The sequence below is a fragment of the Loxodonta africana genome, chromosome 1, assembly GCF_030014295.1.
Source record: "Loxodonta africana isolate mLoxAfr1 chromosome 1, mLoxAfr1.hap2, whole genome shotgun sequence".
Classification (NCBI taxonomy): domain Eukaryota; kingdom Metazoa; phylum Chordata; class Mammalia; order Proboscidea; family Elephantidae; genus Loxodonta; species Loxodonta africana.
Window position 1 is genome coordinate 84,739,580 of NC_087342.1, and position 15,561 is coordinate 84,755,140.

General features: G+C 38.5%; 1 pseudogene; it reads right to left on the reverse strand.

Annotated features, from left to right (window-relative positions):
- Positions 1–13,600: 13,600 nt before the first annotated feature.
- LOC100668329 (N-acetyltransferase ESCO2-like) lies at positions 13,601–15,561 on the reverse strand (annotated as a pseudogene).

A 15,561-nucleotide genomic window follows, 5' to 3' on the forward strand; every position in this document is an offset into this window, starting at 1 on the left:
ATGTTACACAACGATTCCCTAATTGGCAGTAAACATACTAACCTTGGTTGAACATGACTACACCTAAGCCTTATCTTGTGAAGTCAAGATAAAGAAAGTATATGTATACCTTTGATTTCTGTTTACTTGCTGGAGAAGAAGACAATGGCAAAAGGTGTCTTTGGCTCTCTCTGAGGACTGAGAGCCCTCTGAGGTACTGCCTGCCTAACTGATATTGGACTTTCACTATAGGTACCCCTTCGAAGTTTAAAGGGTGGTCAAGTCTTTCTCTCCGTGATTACTCATTAAACGTATAGCATGGAGTCTAAAGTTTGAACTCTAATTATTGAACTAACATTATAATTGTTAATTCTGATTCTTTAGAGCTAAATGAATATCGTGAGGTCTTCTGTGCATTGCCATGATTATCTACCAATAAACTAAATGAGTTTACACATGACAAACCTGAGCATATCTTTAATTTTAAGATAAAAATCCACCAGGACAATACACAATTTGTAAATATGTTGACATAACTTTATTTCATATATATGAATATATCATATACTAAATATATATATATAAAATATTTCTTTAAGTATTCAAGTATTTCCATAAGGTAAAACATACTGTAATGTTTTCATTAAACACATTGAACATATTTGTGAAATTTTTTCATTATGATTTTGTTTCTATTTTTCTACTTTTTCATTTTTTTGTGTCTAATTGTATGACACACATATATTAAAATACTGTCAGTAGGAAACAAAATATCTCAAGAAGTACAATATCTTGGTAACATTAATTTGAAATTGATTCACTAGCACATAGAACAATAAGTAAGCTGCATAATATGTTTACCAATTATTAGAATATTGTTCATCTAAAAATATGTGACCAAAAAAAAAAAAGCCACTGTGTTTGCAAAGTGGAGAACTTGAAATATTTTTTCCCTTGGCTTTGGCATGCCACAGTTCCTCTAATAATACAAACTCCATTAAAAATAAACATACTAGTTAAGTAATCATATACATCTTTTTTTCCATCACCCGTGACAAGCTAACTGTAGAAGGAAAAAAAAAAAAAGACAAAGAGTGCAAGCATAGAAAAATAGAAAGTTCCTTACTAACCCTCAAACCTCCTAAATAAACACCAGCACACAAAATTAATAAATAATTATGGTTTATTCTTAAAGTATTACACCAGGCAATTGAAGGAAACAAAAATCTTGTAGAGTATGTGTTTGGGTTTAAAACGTAAATGATTTCTCCAGGATGAGGATAGAAAAAATTACAGTTTCCATTGGGATCTAAATGGAATTTTTTTTTTTTTTTCATATAGAGTCAGCCTAAAGTCTGAAGAGGATTGTTGAAGAAAACATTTTACATCTTAATTACACTATGTGAGTATAACGGGACATTACTGACACAATAAAAAGGTCATTCTCAAAGGGGTATTCAAAATTTACGGTGGAAAAGGTGGCTTTAACCCAGTAGCAAAACCGACTCAGATTTATGGTCATGTAAAAACAAAGACTGGTTCAATTGATTACTTTTGTGTGGCCTTTCTAGCCATGGTCTTGTAACTCCTACCCAGGTGTTTGGGAAGGGCTATTTTATGTGATAGGGTAGGTAATTCTGGCCCACCAAGGGGATTGGTCAGTTTTGCCTTAAAAGAGAGCCAATTCCAGAGCAGAGAGGAGGATCCCACCACCACAAAGGAAGAAGAGCCAGGAGTAGAAAACTCCTCCTTTGGACTTCGGAGCCCCGTGCTGAGAAGCTCCGGAAACTGTAACCGAATGCCACACGGGTTCTTGTCCTGTCTTCTTAGCCAATTGAAATAAGACAGACACTAAGTGCAAGGGAAACAGCAAGTGGCAAGTTTGTTGTCTACACATACAAGGAGCATATGGGGTCTAGTAACCATAAGGCTCGCACTCCAAGGGGGCTGAGGAGCTTTTTGTTTCCAAGGACATTGGAGGTTGGGTTTGGTACCTGGAACTTTCTGCTCTTAGCCCTCCCATGCCCATATTTGGGGGTCTGGACATTAAATCATCTTCTGTCAGATATGAGTGTAGTGGGATCCCTGGCTTCTAAAATGGAATTGGGTGAAATCATTGTTTGGGAAATATTGTTCCTTCCAGTGACAATTGTGTCTGGGGGTTGGTTGAAGGATGTGATTTCTTCAACCTTCATATAGTTCAAGGTGTAGCTCAGGCTAGTTCAGTGGATGGAGCCACTACCTGCTGCGACTTCCTGAAAAATGATGCTCAAAACAAGCTTGTGGTTAGCAAGACATAGAAAGGGGGGAAGGGGTGTTGATTGGGGTTTTCAGAAGCAGGAGCCAGAGAGAGAGAGAGACAGAGAGCAAGCTATGATCCTGAAGATGGTGAGAACCCCTGGCAAGACAGATACAGCAGCAGAAACCTGGCATCAGGAGACAGCTTTGTAGGGTGCCTGGCTCACGGAGAGAAAAAGCTGAGTGTCTTTGGGGACAGGCTTAGGGCCAGGGAGAAGTGTGCCTTCAAGCACAGGTGGGAAGCGGTTACCCTGATGGAAGAACTGTATTGTGAGTGTTCCTCAGCCTGAATTGTCACTGTTCCTTCCCTAATAAACCCCATAATCATGAGTATGGTATATGAGTTCTGTGTGCCCATTGTGATGAATTATTGAACCCAGTAGAGAGCACTGTGGCAGAAACGGTTGGTGTCAGTGTTGGTAAAAATGGCAGAGAGAGGAGTTTTGTCTGGTCTCCACTTCATGGGAGTTGGCCTTGTGCTGTTGATCTTGGTTCTCCTCCCCTCTTGTGGGGTTGGAGGAGGTCAGACACCACCTCCACGCCATTTTTTACAAAATACAAATAGAAAATAATTCTCCTTGTTGAACATAGGGAAGAGGCTCCTTTCCTCGCCGATTCTTTCAGAATTTCCTTCAAATAACTTGTCACTGTAAACTACTTCTCTGTCTCTTTGTAAATTATGTAAATCTAAGGTGTTAACCTACAGCCATCTCTTTAAAATGTAGCTTCAGGTAATTCTCCCCTACCTTCCAGTTTCCTGGAAAGATATTAGCATAACTTCAGGTATCCTGCTGTAAAGATACAAGAAAATTACCAATTTTATCTTGCTCACTTGAATATAATGGTTTGTAGTCACTTAGCTATATAGCCTCAGATTCCTTTCAGTTTTTGCAGATTAGTTGATTACCTGCAATGCATTACGTTCTGGCTTAATGCTGATTCAATAATAAAACTTTTCTTTTGCAAAACAAAGACAGAAGGGGAGATTACTCCACAGGACTGATGGACACAGCTACCACAGCCTCCACCAGACTGAGTCCAGCACAACTAGATGGTGCCCGGCTACTGCCACAGACAGCTCTGACAGGGATCACAATAGAGGGTCCCAGACAGAGTAGGGGAAAAATGTAGAACAAAATTCTAATTCACACATACAAAAAAAGACCAGAGTTACTGGTCAGACAGAGACTGGAGAAACTCTGAGATATGGCCTCCAGACATTCTTCTAGCTCAGTAATGAAGTCGCTCCTGAGGTTCACCCGTCAGCCAAAGATTAGGCAGGTCTGTAAAACAAAACGAGACTAAATGGGCACATCAGCCCCGGGGCAAACATGAGAAGACAGGAGGGACAGGAAAGCTGGTAATAGGGAACCCAAGGCTGAGTAGGGGAGAGTGTTGACATGTCGTGGGATTGGCAACCAATGTCACAAAACAATATGTGTACTAACTGTTTAACAAGAAGCTAGTTTGCTCTGTAAACCTTCATTTAAAGTACCAAAAACAAAAACAAAACCTACTGTTCTTCTCTTCTATATTTGTGGAGACGTTTTCAGGGTTGGGGATAGATTTTGCTTTAAATTATATTTCTTCAACAGTCACCAGCATTTTTTTTTATATCTTTCCATGTTTTGAAAATTTGCCACTTATAAGTGTATGTTTTTCCTTCCTCACAGTAGACACTGGATCTCATTCTTTCAGTGTGCTTTGTAGTATAGGTGCAGGTGTGTAGCCTAGAATATACAATCAGATGTATCTGCTTGACTTTGACTTGGAAATGAGCAACCTGAGAAACCAGGTGCCACACAAAATAGAACTCTTGAGAATGGTGGAAAAGGAGGTGCCTGGGTTTTTAGAGGCAGCCGTGGCAGGTTTCTGTTCTCCAGACTTGAAAGGCATTTTAAATTATACTTTACAATTATTATTATGGAAGCTGCAGTCAGGAAATGAAATGACACATTGCATTCAGCAAATCTGCTGCAAAACACCTCTTTAAAGTGTTGAAAAGCAAAGATTCCACTTAAAAGACTAAGGTGTGCCTGACTGCAGCCATGGTGTTTTCAATCACCTCCTATGCATGCAAAAGCTGGACAATGAAAAAGGAAGAAGGAAGAAGAATCGATGCTTTTGAATTACAGTGTTGGTGACGAATATTGACTATACCATGGACTGCCAGAAGAATGAACAAATCTGTCTTGGAAGTAACACAGACAGAATGCTTCTCAGAAGCAAAGATGATTGTGAGGCTGGTGCAGGACCGGGCAGTGTCTCGTTCTGTTGTACATAGATGGGGTGACTATGTGTTGGAATCAAGTTGACAACAGCTAATATCAACTTTTATTATATTTTGCTTGTTTAGAGAAATGTTGTTTTTGCATATTGATCTGGACCAAGGCAAACTCCCACATAGTCAACTTGTCATCTGCAAATACTGATTGCTTTATCCATTTGGTTGTTAATTCCTACTTTGTCTTATTTGGTAAAAACTTACAGTCCAATGTTGACTATTAGAAAGAGAGAGAAAATTCTTGATTTTATTTCTAATTTTAAAAGGAGAAAGTTTTTAAAAATATCACCAACTACAGGTTTTAGATAAAGATATTTATTTTGAGAAAGCTTAATTCTCAGTTCATCAAAAGATTTTCTCTCGAATGCTGAATTCTACTGAATGTTCTTTCAGGAATTTATTAAAGTGGCTAAAAATTTCCCCTTTAACATATTAATGTTAATTTGGTGGATTACATTGGTTGATATTATTATCCTTTCATTCCTAGATGGTATCACATTTGATTACAACCCATTTTTTTTTTCTGTTGAATTCAAATGGCTAAATTTATATTTAGGATTTTGGTACTTATCCTCATAAAGGAGAGTATCCTATGTACCTTTCGTCTGTTTTGTTTTGTTTTTTCCTCATGGTTATTATAATCTTATAAAAAGAATTGGATAGCATGTCTTCTTTTTTCCTAGACCCTGAAGTGGTTTTTTAATAAAAACCACTAATGATAGGGACTCTCTCTGTTCCAAGACAGTTTGGTAAAATGTACTGTCATAGTGAAACACCAGTCTGACCCTCTGTTTGAAGTGAAAACAAAAAGTTTTATTGTAGGAAGTGTTTTGCAAAATGGGACACATTACCGCACCCAAGCAGGGTACAATAATTTCTGACACATGAGAGGAGAAGAGAGTTTTCATGGGTGAAGTGAACAATGGCTGCAGGCTTGCAAGCATGAACGGGGTACATGGCAAAATCTACAAGGAGGTTGTTAAAATATAATCTTTCTCAAACATTCTTCTTAACATTAGTAAGTCTATTTGTTAACATCCTGGTGTCTTGAACAAGGTGGTCTGTCAGGAAAAATTGAATCAACTTTCTGTTAAAACTGCATGTTTGTCTCTCCCTCTTATCTTAAAGCAACAAACAAGCTACGCTTCTGCTTTCTTGTTTCCGATTCTAAAGAAAATCCTTTCCTAGTATTACTACTGATTTTTTTTTTCTTAAGATTCTTTTTGTCAAATTAAGGAAGTTCCTTCCAATTTCTATTCTGGTAAGATTTATTTTTCTCTTTTAAAAATCATGAGTGGATGTTGTATTTTACCAATGCATGTTCTACATCTACTGAGATAGTCTTTTTCTTTAGCATGTTATTGTTGGAAATTACATAGACTGATATTCTAATATTAAATCAGGCTTCCATTTCTAAGATATCCCAAGATGACATTGGTATTATATCCCTTTTATTCATTTAATTTGCTTTGAAGTTATTTGTTCAATTTTTTTTTTTTTTTGGTCCCAGAGATTAGCCTTTAAAATTCCTAACTGTCATCCTGACAACGTAATTCTATAACTCTTGGTTTGACTGGTATTCAGTATTTACATTATTATGCCTATTTAAATATTATTCCCAGCTGAACAGCTTAGTGTAGCATTACATTTCTTTTCTTATATAGCTTTTCTTTTTTTAGATTTTGTAATTGTCTTATTTTTTGTTTGCTTAGTTTACTATGCACTTATCATTGATTTATACTCAATCAGTAACAAATGTAGATGTTTTCTCAATATTCAGATAATTAATATATCAATCTTAATTACCTTTTCAAAACATCTCAATGGGCCTGTCTGCGTTCTGCGTTCTCTGATCTCCTGTTCTCTTGGACTGTTATAGGACTCTCATCTTGTGATCTCAAAGTATTTCCTTTGCTGTATTCTCTTTAATCTTAAAAAATTAATATTAAGTGTTTCCTTTGCTGACTTTGCATTGAATGTTCCTTTTATAGATCCATGATGTACAGCTTGGTGAAGTACATCTTCTAATGGGCTTGCAAGATACACTTTTAAAAGACTTTACATGTCTGAAAATGTCTTAATTTTATTCTGATTCTTGACTGATAGTTTGGCCAGGTATAGAAATTCAGGTGGAAATCATTTTCCAACAGAACTGTGATAGCTTTTTCTCAGTGATATTACAGCTTTGAAGATAATTGTTAAGGATGATGGCATTATTAACAGCAGCTTTTGTACTTTAGAATTCTGAAATCTCATTTTGCTGAAATTTCATCTGGTTTGAAAAATCAATGGCCAATTAAGACCAAAAGAAAAGTCCCTGAGATTGGAGGGTGCCTGTTTGAGGAATAGTAATGAGACTGGTGTGGTTAGTGGAGAAGCAAGTTAAAGAGAAATAGTCTATACTATCAGAGAGGTAATAGGGGGTTGAGTGCAGAACCTAGAGACTTAGTAAGACAGAGAACAGAGGGACCCCTGAATCTGCAAAGAAAGTAACAAGAAATGGGCCAGGGCACACAAACAAAGCCAATCCCCAGAACAATGGGGCAGGGTATCTAAAAATAGCCTGCAAACTTCTTTAAAGTTGCCTTTCAGAAGCAGATGCAGAAAACCAGGCCCAAGGACATGCCCAGAACATCCACCTGTGACCGCTGTGTGACCTTCCAACTGGAGAAATGAATCTGGGGAGCGAGAGACTATGCAGGCATGACAAATCCTGTTATAAATCCCAGAGACCTCCGGGACAGGAGCCATCTTGGAAAGCTGCTGCATGTGCACCTTAGTTAACATATCCCTGCCTGTGCCTATGAATAAACATGAATCTTTTCCCGCTCAAGAGCTTTTAAAAACTTGGGCCCATCTTTTGTTCTGTGAGATGGGGTATGTGTTGCTCTAGGCCCTCCTCTTCTCTGCTTGAAGTCTCTTCAATAAAGCCTTGCTCATGTGGTCAACTACATGCCTTAACCTGCTCATTCTTGACCAGTGAGAGGCATGAACCTTGTTCTGGTAGCGCAATGGCCATTTTTTAAACTGAAAATTTATGTATTCAAGTTGTGGGAAACTAATATCTTTAAGAATTTTAAATTCACTGTACCAGTCCCTTGCACCTTTACTCTCAGACCCCATTCCTGTCCTTCTGTGATAGTCTCTTCACTGTAGGCATCTGGGACTTTGCTTGGCATATCTCTGCTGGGCAATCTCATACATCTATGGTCAGCTGATGGATTGATTGGCAGCTGGGTGATCTAAGATGGCCTTACACATCTGGCAGTTGGCAGGCTGTTGGCTGGGGTATCTCAGTTCTCTTTTACTTGTTCCGTCAAGTAAACACAGCTTGGGCTGATTGATATGGTGGTGTCAGTGTTTCAGTTAAAAAAGAATGAGACTCAATGTGCAAGTGCTTTAAAAACATTTATTTTTAAATTGTGGCAATACATATAACAAAAATTTGCTACTTTAGCCATTTTTAAGTGTACAATTCAACAATAATAATAACTTTCTCAAATTTGTGCAACCATCACCACCATATATTTACAAAATTTTTCATTGTCCCAAATAGAAACACGGTGCCCATTAAACAATAACCCCCCTTTTCCCCACGTACCAGCTCCTTAGTAACCTCTAATCTACTTTCTGTCTCTATGAATTTGCCTATATTAGATATTTCACATAAAAGAATCACAGCATACCTGTTCTTTTGCCTCTGACTGATTTCAATTAATGTAATGTTTTCAAGATTCATCCATTTGTAGCATGCAATACAATTTCATTCCTTTTTGTAACAGGATAATATTCCATTGTATACACCACCAAACCAAACCCAGGGCTGTCAAGTCTATTCCGACTCATAGCAACCCTATAGGACAGAGTAGAACTGCCCCATAGAGTTTCCAAGGAGAGCCTGGTGGATTCGAACTGCTGACCCTTTGGTTAGCAGCTGTAGCACTTAACCACTACAACACCAGGGTTTCCTTCCATTCTATAGGTATATCATATTTTGTTTATCCATTCGTCTCTTAATGGACACTTGGGTTGTTTCCCCCATTAGGCTGTTGTGAACAGTGCTGCTATGAACTTTGGTGTACAAATACCTGTTTGTGTTCCTGCTTTCAATTCTTTTGAGTGTATGCCTAGGAGTGGAATTGCTGGGTTATGGACTAGTTCTCCCCATGCATCTGTCAGTTGGTCACTTTGAAGGGGCTTATGTGTTGCTTTGCAGCTGGAAGCTATGCCACTAGTATTCTGATAACAGCAGAATCACCCATGGTGAACAAGGTTTATCTGAACTTCTAGACCAAGAAAGATTAGGAAGAAGGACCTGGTAGTCTGCTTCTAAAAAATATTAGCAGGTGAAACCTTCTGAATAGCAGTGAAACTCTATGATATAGTGGAAAGAGGCAATGGAAAAGCTCAATATTATCAGTTAGATCCAGGCCAGGGCCTGACTGCAGGACAGACACTCAATTGCTCCTATGCAAGTTCATGCTTAAGCTGAAGAAAATTAGAAGAAGTCCATGGAAGTCAATACCACCTGAATTTAGAGACCATCTCAAGAATAGATGTGACACATTGAACACAAATGACAAAAGACCAGACAAGTTGTGGAATGACATCAAGGACATCATTCATGAAGAAAGCAAGAGGTCATTAAAAAGACAGGAAAGAAAGAAAAAGAAAATCAAAATTAATGTCAGAAGAGATTCTGAAACTTGTTCTTGAAGGTCAAGTAGCTAAAGTGAATGGAAGAAGCAATGAAGTAAAAGAGCTGAACAGAAGATTTCAAAGGGCTGCTCAAGAAGAGAAAGCATGATGACACATGCAAAGACCTGAAGTTAGAAAACCAAAACGGAAGAATGTGCTCAGGATTTCTGAAGCTGAAAGAACTGAAGAAAAAATTCAGCCTCTACTTGCAATAGCGAAAGATTCTATGGGCAAAATACTGAACAATGCAGGAAGCATCAAAAGAAGATGAAAGGAATACAGAGTATCAAAAAGAATTTGATGACATTCAATCATTTCAGGAGGTAGCATATGATCAAGAACAGATGGTACTGAAGGAAGAAGTCCAAGCTGCTCTGAAGACATTGGCAAAAAAACAAGCCCTCAGGAATTGATGGAATACCAATTGAGATGTTACAACAAACACATGTAGTGCTGGAAGTTTTCGTTCATCTATGCCAAGAAATTTGGAACACAGCTACCTGGCCAAAAACTAGAAGAGATCCATATTTACGCCTATTCCAAAGAAAGGTGATCCAACCGAATATGGAAAGTATTGAACAATATTATTAAAATCATACTCAAGTAAAATTTTGCTGAAGGTCATTCAAAAGCGGTTGCAGCAGCACATTGACAGGGAACTGCCAGAAATTCAAGCTAGATTCAGAAGAGGTCATGAAATGAGGACTATCATTGCTGATGTCAGATGGAGGGATATTGGCTCTCTTAGTTATCTAGTGCTGCTATAACAGAGATACCACAAGTGGATGGTGTTAACAAAGAGAATTTTTTTCCCTCACAGCCTAATGGGTTACAAGTCCAAATTCAGGGCATCAGCTCCAGGGCAAGGCTTTCTCTTTCTGTTGGAGCTGGAGGAAGGTCCTTGTCCTCAATCTTCCCATGGTTAAGGAGCTTCTCAGTTGCAGGGACCCCAGGTGCAAAGGACGCCATCTGCTCCCTATGCTTCTTTCTTGGTGGTATGAGGTCCCCAACTCTCTACTTCTTTCCCTTTCCTTTTATCTCTTAAGAGATAAAAGGTGGTGCAGGCCACATCCCAGGGAAACTCCCTTTACCTTGGATCAGGGAGATGATCTAACTAAGAGTGGTGTTACAATCCCACCCTAATCCTCTCAATATAATATTACAATCACAGAATGGAGGACAACAACACATGGCCTAACCAAGTTCACACACACATTTCTGGGGGACATAATTCAATCCATGACACTGGCTGAAAGCAGAGAATACCAGAAAGATATTGTGATAGTTAACGTTGTGTTTCAACTTGGCTGGGCCATGGTTCTCAGTGTTTTGGCAGTCCTATGATGTTTTGATCACTTCCATGATGAGATGTGATATAATGTGATCACCTCTGTGATGGGATCTGCTGTGAGTAGCCAATCAGTTGAAAGGGAGTTTGCTTGAGTGTGTGGTCTGCATCAATTTTAAGCGGACTTTCTGGCAAGACTAGAGGGCTTTTGCTCACTGTGGATCCTGTAGCTGGCTTCAATTTGTCTGATCTCCAATTCTTCTGGTTTGAGCTAGCAGCTTACCTGCAGTCTTGCTTGCTGATCTTGGGATTCATTGATCTTTGCAGCCTGTGAGCAAGAGCCCTGCCCTCTGACCTTCAGATCTTGGATTTGCCACCCCTGTCCCAACCAAACCCACTGCCATCGAGTTGATTCCGACTCATAGTGACCCGATAGGGCAGAGTAGAACTGCCCCACAGAGTTTCCAAGGAGTACGTGGCGGATTCAAACTACTGACCTTTTGGTTAGCAGCAGTGGCACTTAACCACTATGCCACCAGGGTTTCCACCACCCCTGTAGCTATGAGAATTAGGAGAAGCGTCTATCCTGACCCATGGACTTAGGACATTCCAGCTTCTATAACCACATGAGCCATTTCCTTGATATCTCTGTCTCTCTATATATACATTTACATGCTTTACTGGTTTTTCTTCTCTAGAAACCCAGCCTAAGACATTTGGTACCGAGAGTGGTTCTAGAGGAATGAAAATGTAAGGATGAGTTTTCTAAATTATTTCTCAAGTCTGGATAGTATAAAAGATGTTGATGACTCTGCTTCCAGTAGTAACGAGGGCACTGCTAATTCATGATGTAAGGTGGCAATACAAATATGCAAAATATCACCACCAATAGATGAGGTATTGATGAAAGGTGAGGCTCTGGGTGATTGCATGTGTGATACCTTTCTACAATATTGTCAGAATAAGAAGTATAAGGAACCTGGTTGGTTGTTCCTACTCTCCCTAGACAAACTGTTGAAAGACAGAGATGAGCTCAGGGCTTCAGAGTCAAAGCTCAAGTGACTCATAAATGACCTCAAAGTTTCCACTCATGCCTTGAAAGAAAGCCTTATTTCTTGGCGTAACAGAGTTGATATTGTAGAAAACCAAACCCAGAGTCTTACAGTAAGAGTGGTTGAATTACCAACCTCAAGAGGTATCTGAAGTTAAAAGGAGGGCATTGACTGGGAAGAACTGGAATCCTTAAACTTGGGTTGGGGACATATGGGCAGATAATCAAGTAGCTGGAGACATTCAGCCCAGAAGTTTCGTTGAGTCTTTCCTGCCAACAGAACCAGTCCTCTCATTCCCATCTGAAGAGATTATTCTGTGTTTGTCTGCTAAATCACCCTCCTGAGTAAAACCATTAAGCCTTCCACCTCTATTTAATGAGATTAACCAAGTTGTGTCTAAAGGGCTCTTGTCTGAGTCATTGCCTGGGGCACCACCTGAAGCAGATGCTTTTCAAGACAATGTTGAATGTTCTCCAAACACTTCCCCATCACCAATTTTGGCTTCCAGACCTACAAGTAGACTTAAGCCCCAATGAGCCCCAAAAGGTGAAGTACAATGTGTGACTCAGGAGGAGGTATGCTACACTCCAAAAGAACTCCTTGACTTTTCTAATATGTACAAACAGAAACCTGGGGAATATGTGTGGGAATGGCTATTATGGATATTGGATAATGGTGCAAGGAACATGAAGCTGGATCAGTCTGAGTTTATTGATATGGGTCCACTAAACAGATTCTTTTTTTTTTAATGTTAATAAAATTTTTTAATAAAAATATTTTAAACAATTAAAAACAGCAGCACAGAAAATACCATTAAAATGTGTATACAGGAACATACATTTTAACATTTTGATATACTTTCTGGAACACAGGCTTTTATATTTTGGAACCATGTTAAAAAAAAAAAAAAAGCAAAGAAGACTGCGGATTAATAGAATAGAGTTACAACCTTGAGAACAGAACTGGACTATTTCTTTGGAGTCCGAATGCCAGGCAGCAGTTAAGCGATATTTTAGAATCAAAACAATCTAAATAATTCTTTTCAAAGTAAATATCTAAGAATTATAGTACAAAAATATGTGCATATTTATTTACATAATACCATCATATTCTCTGGTCCACTGGTATAGGCATATTTATTAACCTTGGTTATGTTAACTATACATTTCATCAGAACTTTTGCCAGATGGTCTAAGAACAAGCAACATGTATTTTAAACAAGCAAAAAATTAAAATGAAACCAAATGAATCATCTAATCCACTGGACATTCATTTTGTTAATGACATCAATTACTAGTAACAAGTTCACTAAAAATAAGTAGCACAACTACCATATTCACATAGTAAAATTTAATGAAATGACAATAGTGTATTACTCAGTTTAATTTTAATTAAAACTGACAACTGGTGTGCATCTGACTCATTTCGTTTTTAAGGAGATTCAAACATAAGCCATAGAATTCTATTCTACACAAAATGATATGGATATCTTACTCTTTGTCTTTTCTTGTTACAAATTAGAATTAAAAGCTTTCTAAATATGTTCAAATTGAGTTCCTACAGCCAAGTGTCTATAAAGTTAAGAGCTTTGTATGTAGAATTCAGGAATTTTAAAAATTGGGCATGAAAATTATTTGTCTGGGTTTAAATGTGTCTTTTTGCTTGTGATGGGGCATGAGATATTCCTGGTCCAAAAGTGTACTTCATAAAAATAAATGGTCACAATTCTGTAGAACACCACCTTGCTTTGTCAACAGGCAAGTAATTTTCCACAGTTATAGCTACAAAGTTTCATAATTGGGACTCAAATTATTACTCAGTATATAGCACCCAAAGATTTTTCCTTTCTTTGAATCCCCAGGTAATTTTTGACAAATGTATCCATGGCTTCTCAATTTATAAGGAACAAAACCGTAGGGGAGGGAGATATGTTTTTTGTTTTAATATGTTTAAATGGTTCTTATTTTGTGATAAAGGACTATTATCTGTACTTATGCTTACAGTAACTGTTTCATAAGTGCAACTGGCTTTAACTATTAAAATTGGATACAAGGAAATTAGGGGTGTTGCAGTACTTGGTTGCAAATAATTTGCCGTCTGGAGTTGGGTCAGAAAATGCAATTTCATCGGTGCTGAGAAAACAGCCAAACATGAAGCAATTCCTGAGAGTATCTACTAGTTGTCTTGCAATGTGCTTTCTTCTCTTCAGTCTGAAGACCCAGATTCTACTTATCCCACAGACTGCAGGCTGTGGTACATTTGAACATTGCCAAGCCCTGTGACATTCTTTAGAGCTTGGGGATTCTGGACCGGTTGGTTCAGATAGAACACGGAAAGCCTGTTTGATGGGCTCTGCAATTAATCACCCAACTACTTTCTTTTCATCAGATATAAAGAGAAAAGTTTTGGTTTTGTTTGGACATCTAGGAATAACTTGATGGAATCCCAGTTCATCATCGACAAGTTCTTGGACATCTTCTACCTTCCTGATAGCATAATTTGGATCATGTGGCAGGACCAACACAATTTTTCCATCCCAAAACTCTCAACTATGCGTTCTTTCTTCCAACCTGCATATTTGATTCCCTCCAGAAATCTCTGGTGATACTGAGCATGCTGCAGTTCATCTTCAGGGTTGGAAGCAGTGTAGATCATGCCACAAGACTTGCACGTAGTGGCCCCAAAATGCTTCTGACCTGCATCAATGATGAACTGGTCTTTTATTTCTTTATTTGTATCTCTGGCATTATTCTGCAAGCTGGTCTGTTTCAAGAAGTTAGTAGATACAATGGAGCCCATAGAAGATTGTTCTTCAGCTAGAGATCTTTTTGTATTGACTGAAGACACAGTGAAAATGGGGTACACAATGGACTCTGGAGCAGCTGCCTTGTTCTCACTGAGGGTATCCTCCAAGGGAAATGTTTATTTTCATCAAGTTTATATCCTCTCGAAGATACTACTACACCTGATGAATCCTTCATTAATTTCTCGTTTTTACTTCTTGCACCCAGTAGCTCCATGTTCAGTTCCTTTAACAAGCACTTAGGCACTTGCCTTGTCTCAAAAGTTTTTTCTTTCATGGGCAGTCACCACATCAGAATTTTCAATCACTTCTGATTCATTCTTTCCAGTAGGTCCCAGTAATGACTTATTCTCCAGAGGCAATTTTCTAAGGGAAGATTTTTTTCTACTACCAAAAAATGCCACTCCACCCTGGAGTGTAACTTGTGGTTTTATTTTTTGCCTTAATACTCAAGGAGCATTCAGATTATTTTCAACTGAACAACATTTATTCTCTTTCTCCACAATTGGCTTATAAGCTACTCTATTTTGCTTGGAATTTCTAGAATTCCTTGATACAGGTTTGATGCACTTATAACCTGGTTGACATTTAGCAGCACTAAACAGATTCTTAATTCAATGTTTCAGCTCAAGCAGTTAGGAAAGGATCTAACGGTTTATCTGTTTGAGTCACTGAAGCATTGATTGCATGGCCAACCCACTGAACCTACTGCTGTCGAGTTGATTCCGACTCATGGCAGCCTACACAAAATCAAGGTGAAATACAAGACATACTTTGGTATACTGTAGAAGAAGGCATCCAAAGGCTTAGGGAAATTGGTATGCTAGAGTGGATTTATCAGGTTAGACTCACAGGTCCACACATGAAGTGCCCAGAGGACACACCTTTTACCACAATGTTGAGGAACAAATTTGTGAAGGGAGCTCTTGCATCCTTGAAGACTGCTGTGATTGCTATGTTATGTAAGTTATATTTGACAGTGGCAACTGCCCTATGTGAATTAAGACACCTAACTCCAACTGGGTTGATTGGACCCTGCAGTGATAGGGGTCAAGTGACAGCTCTCACTGGACAAAGACAAGGTGGGCGTGGTTACCATAATGGACAGCAGAATCAACACAGTAAACAGAAGAGTCTGACTCCTATGGACTTACGGCAT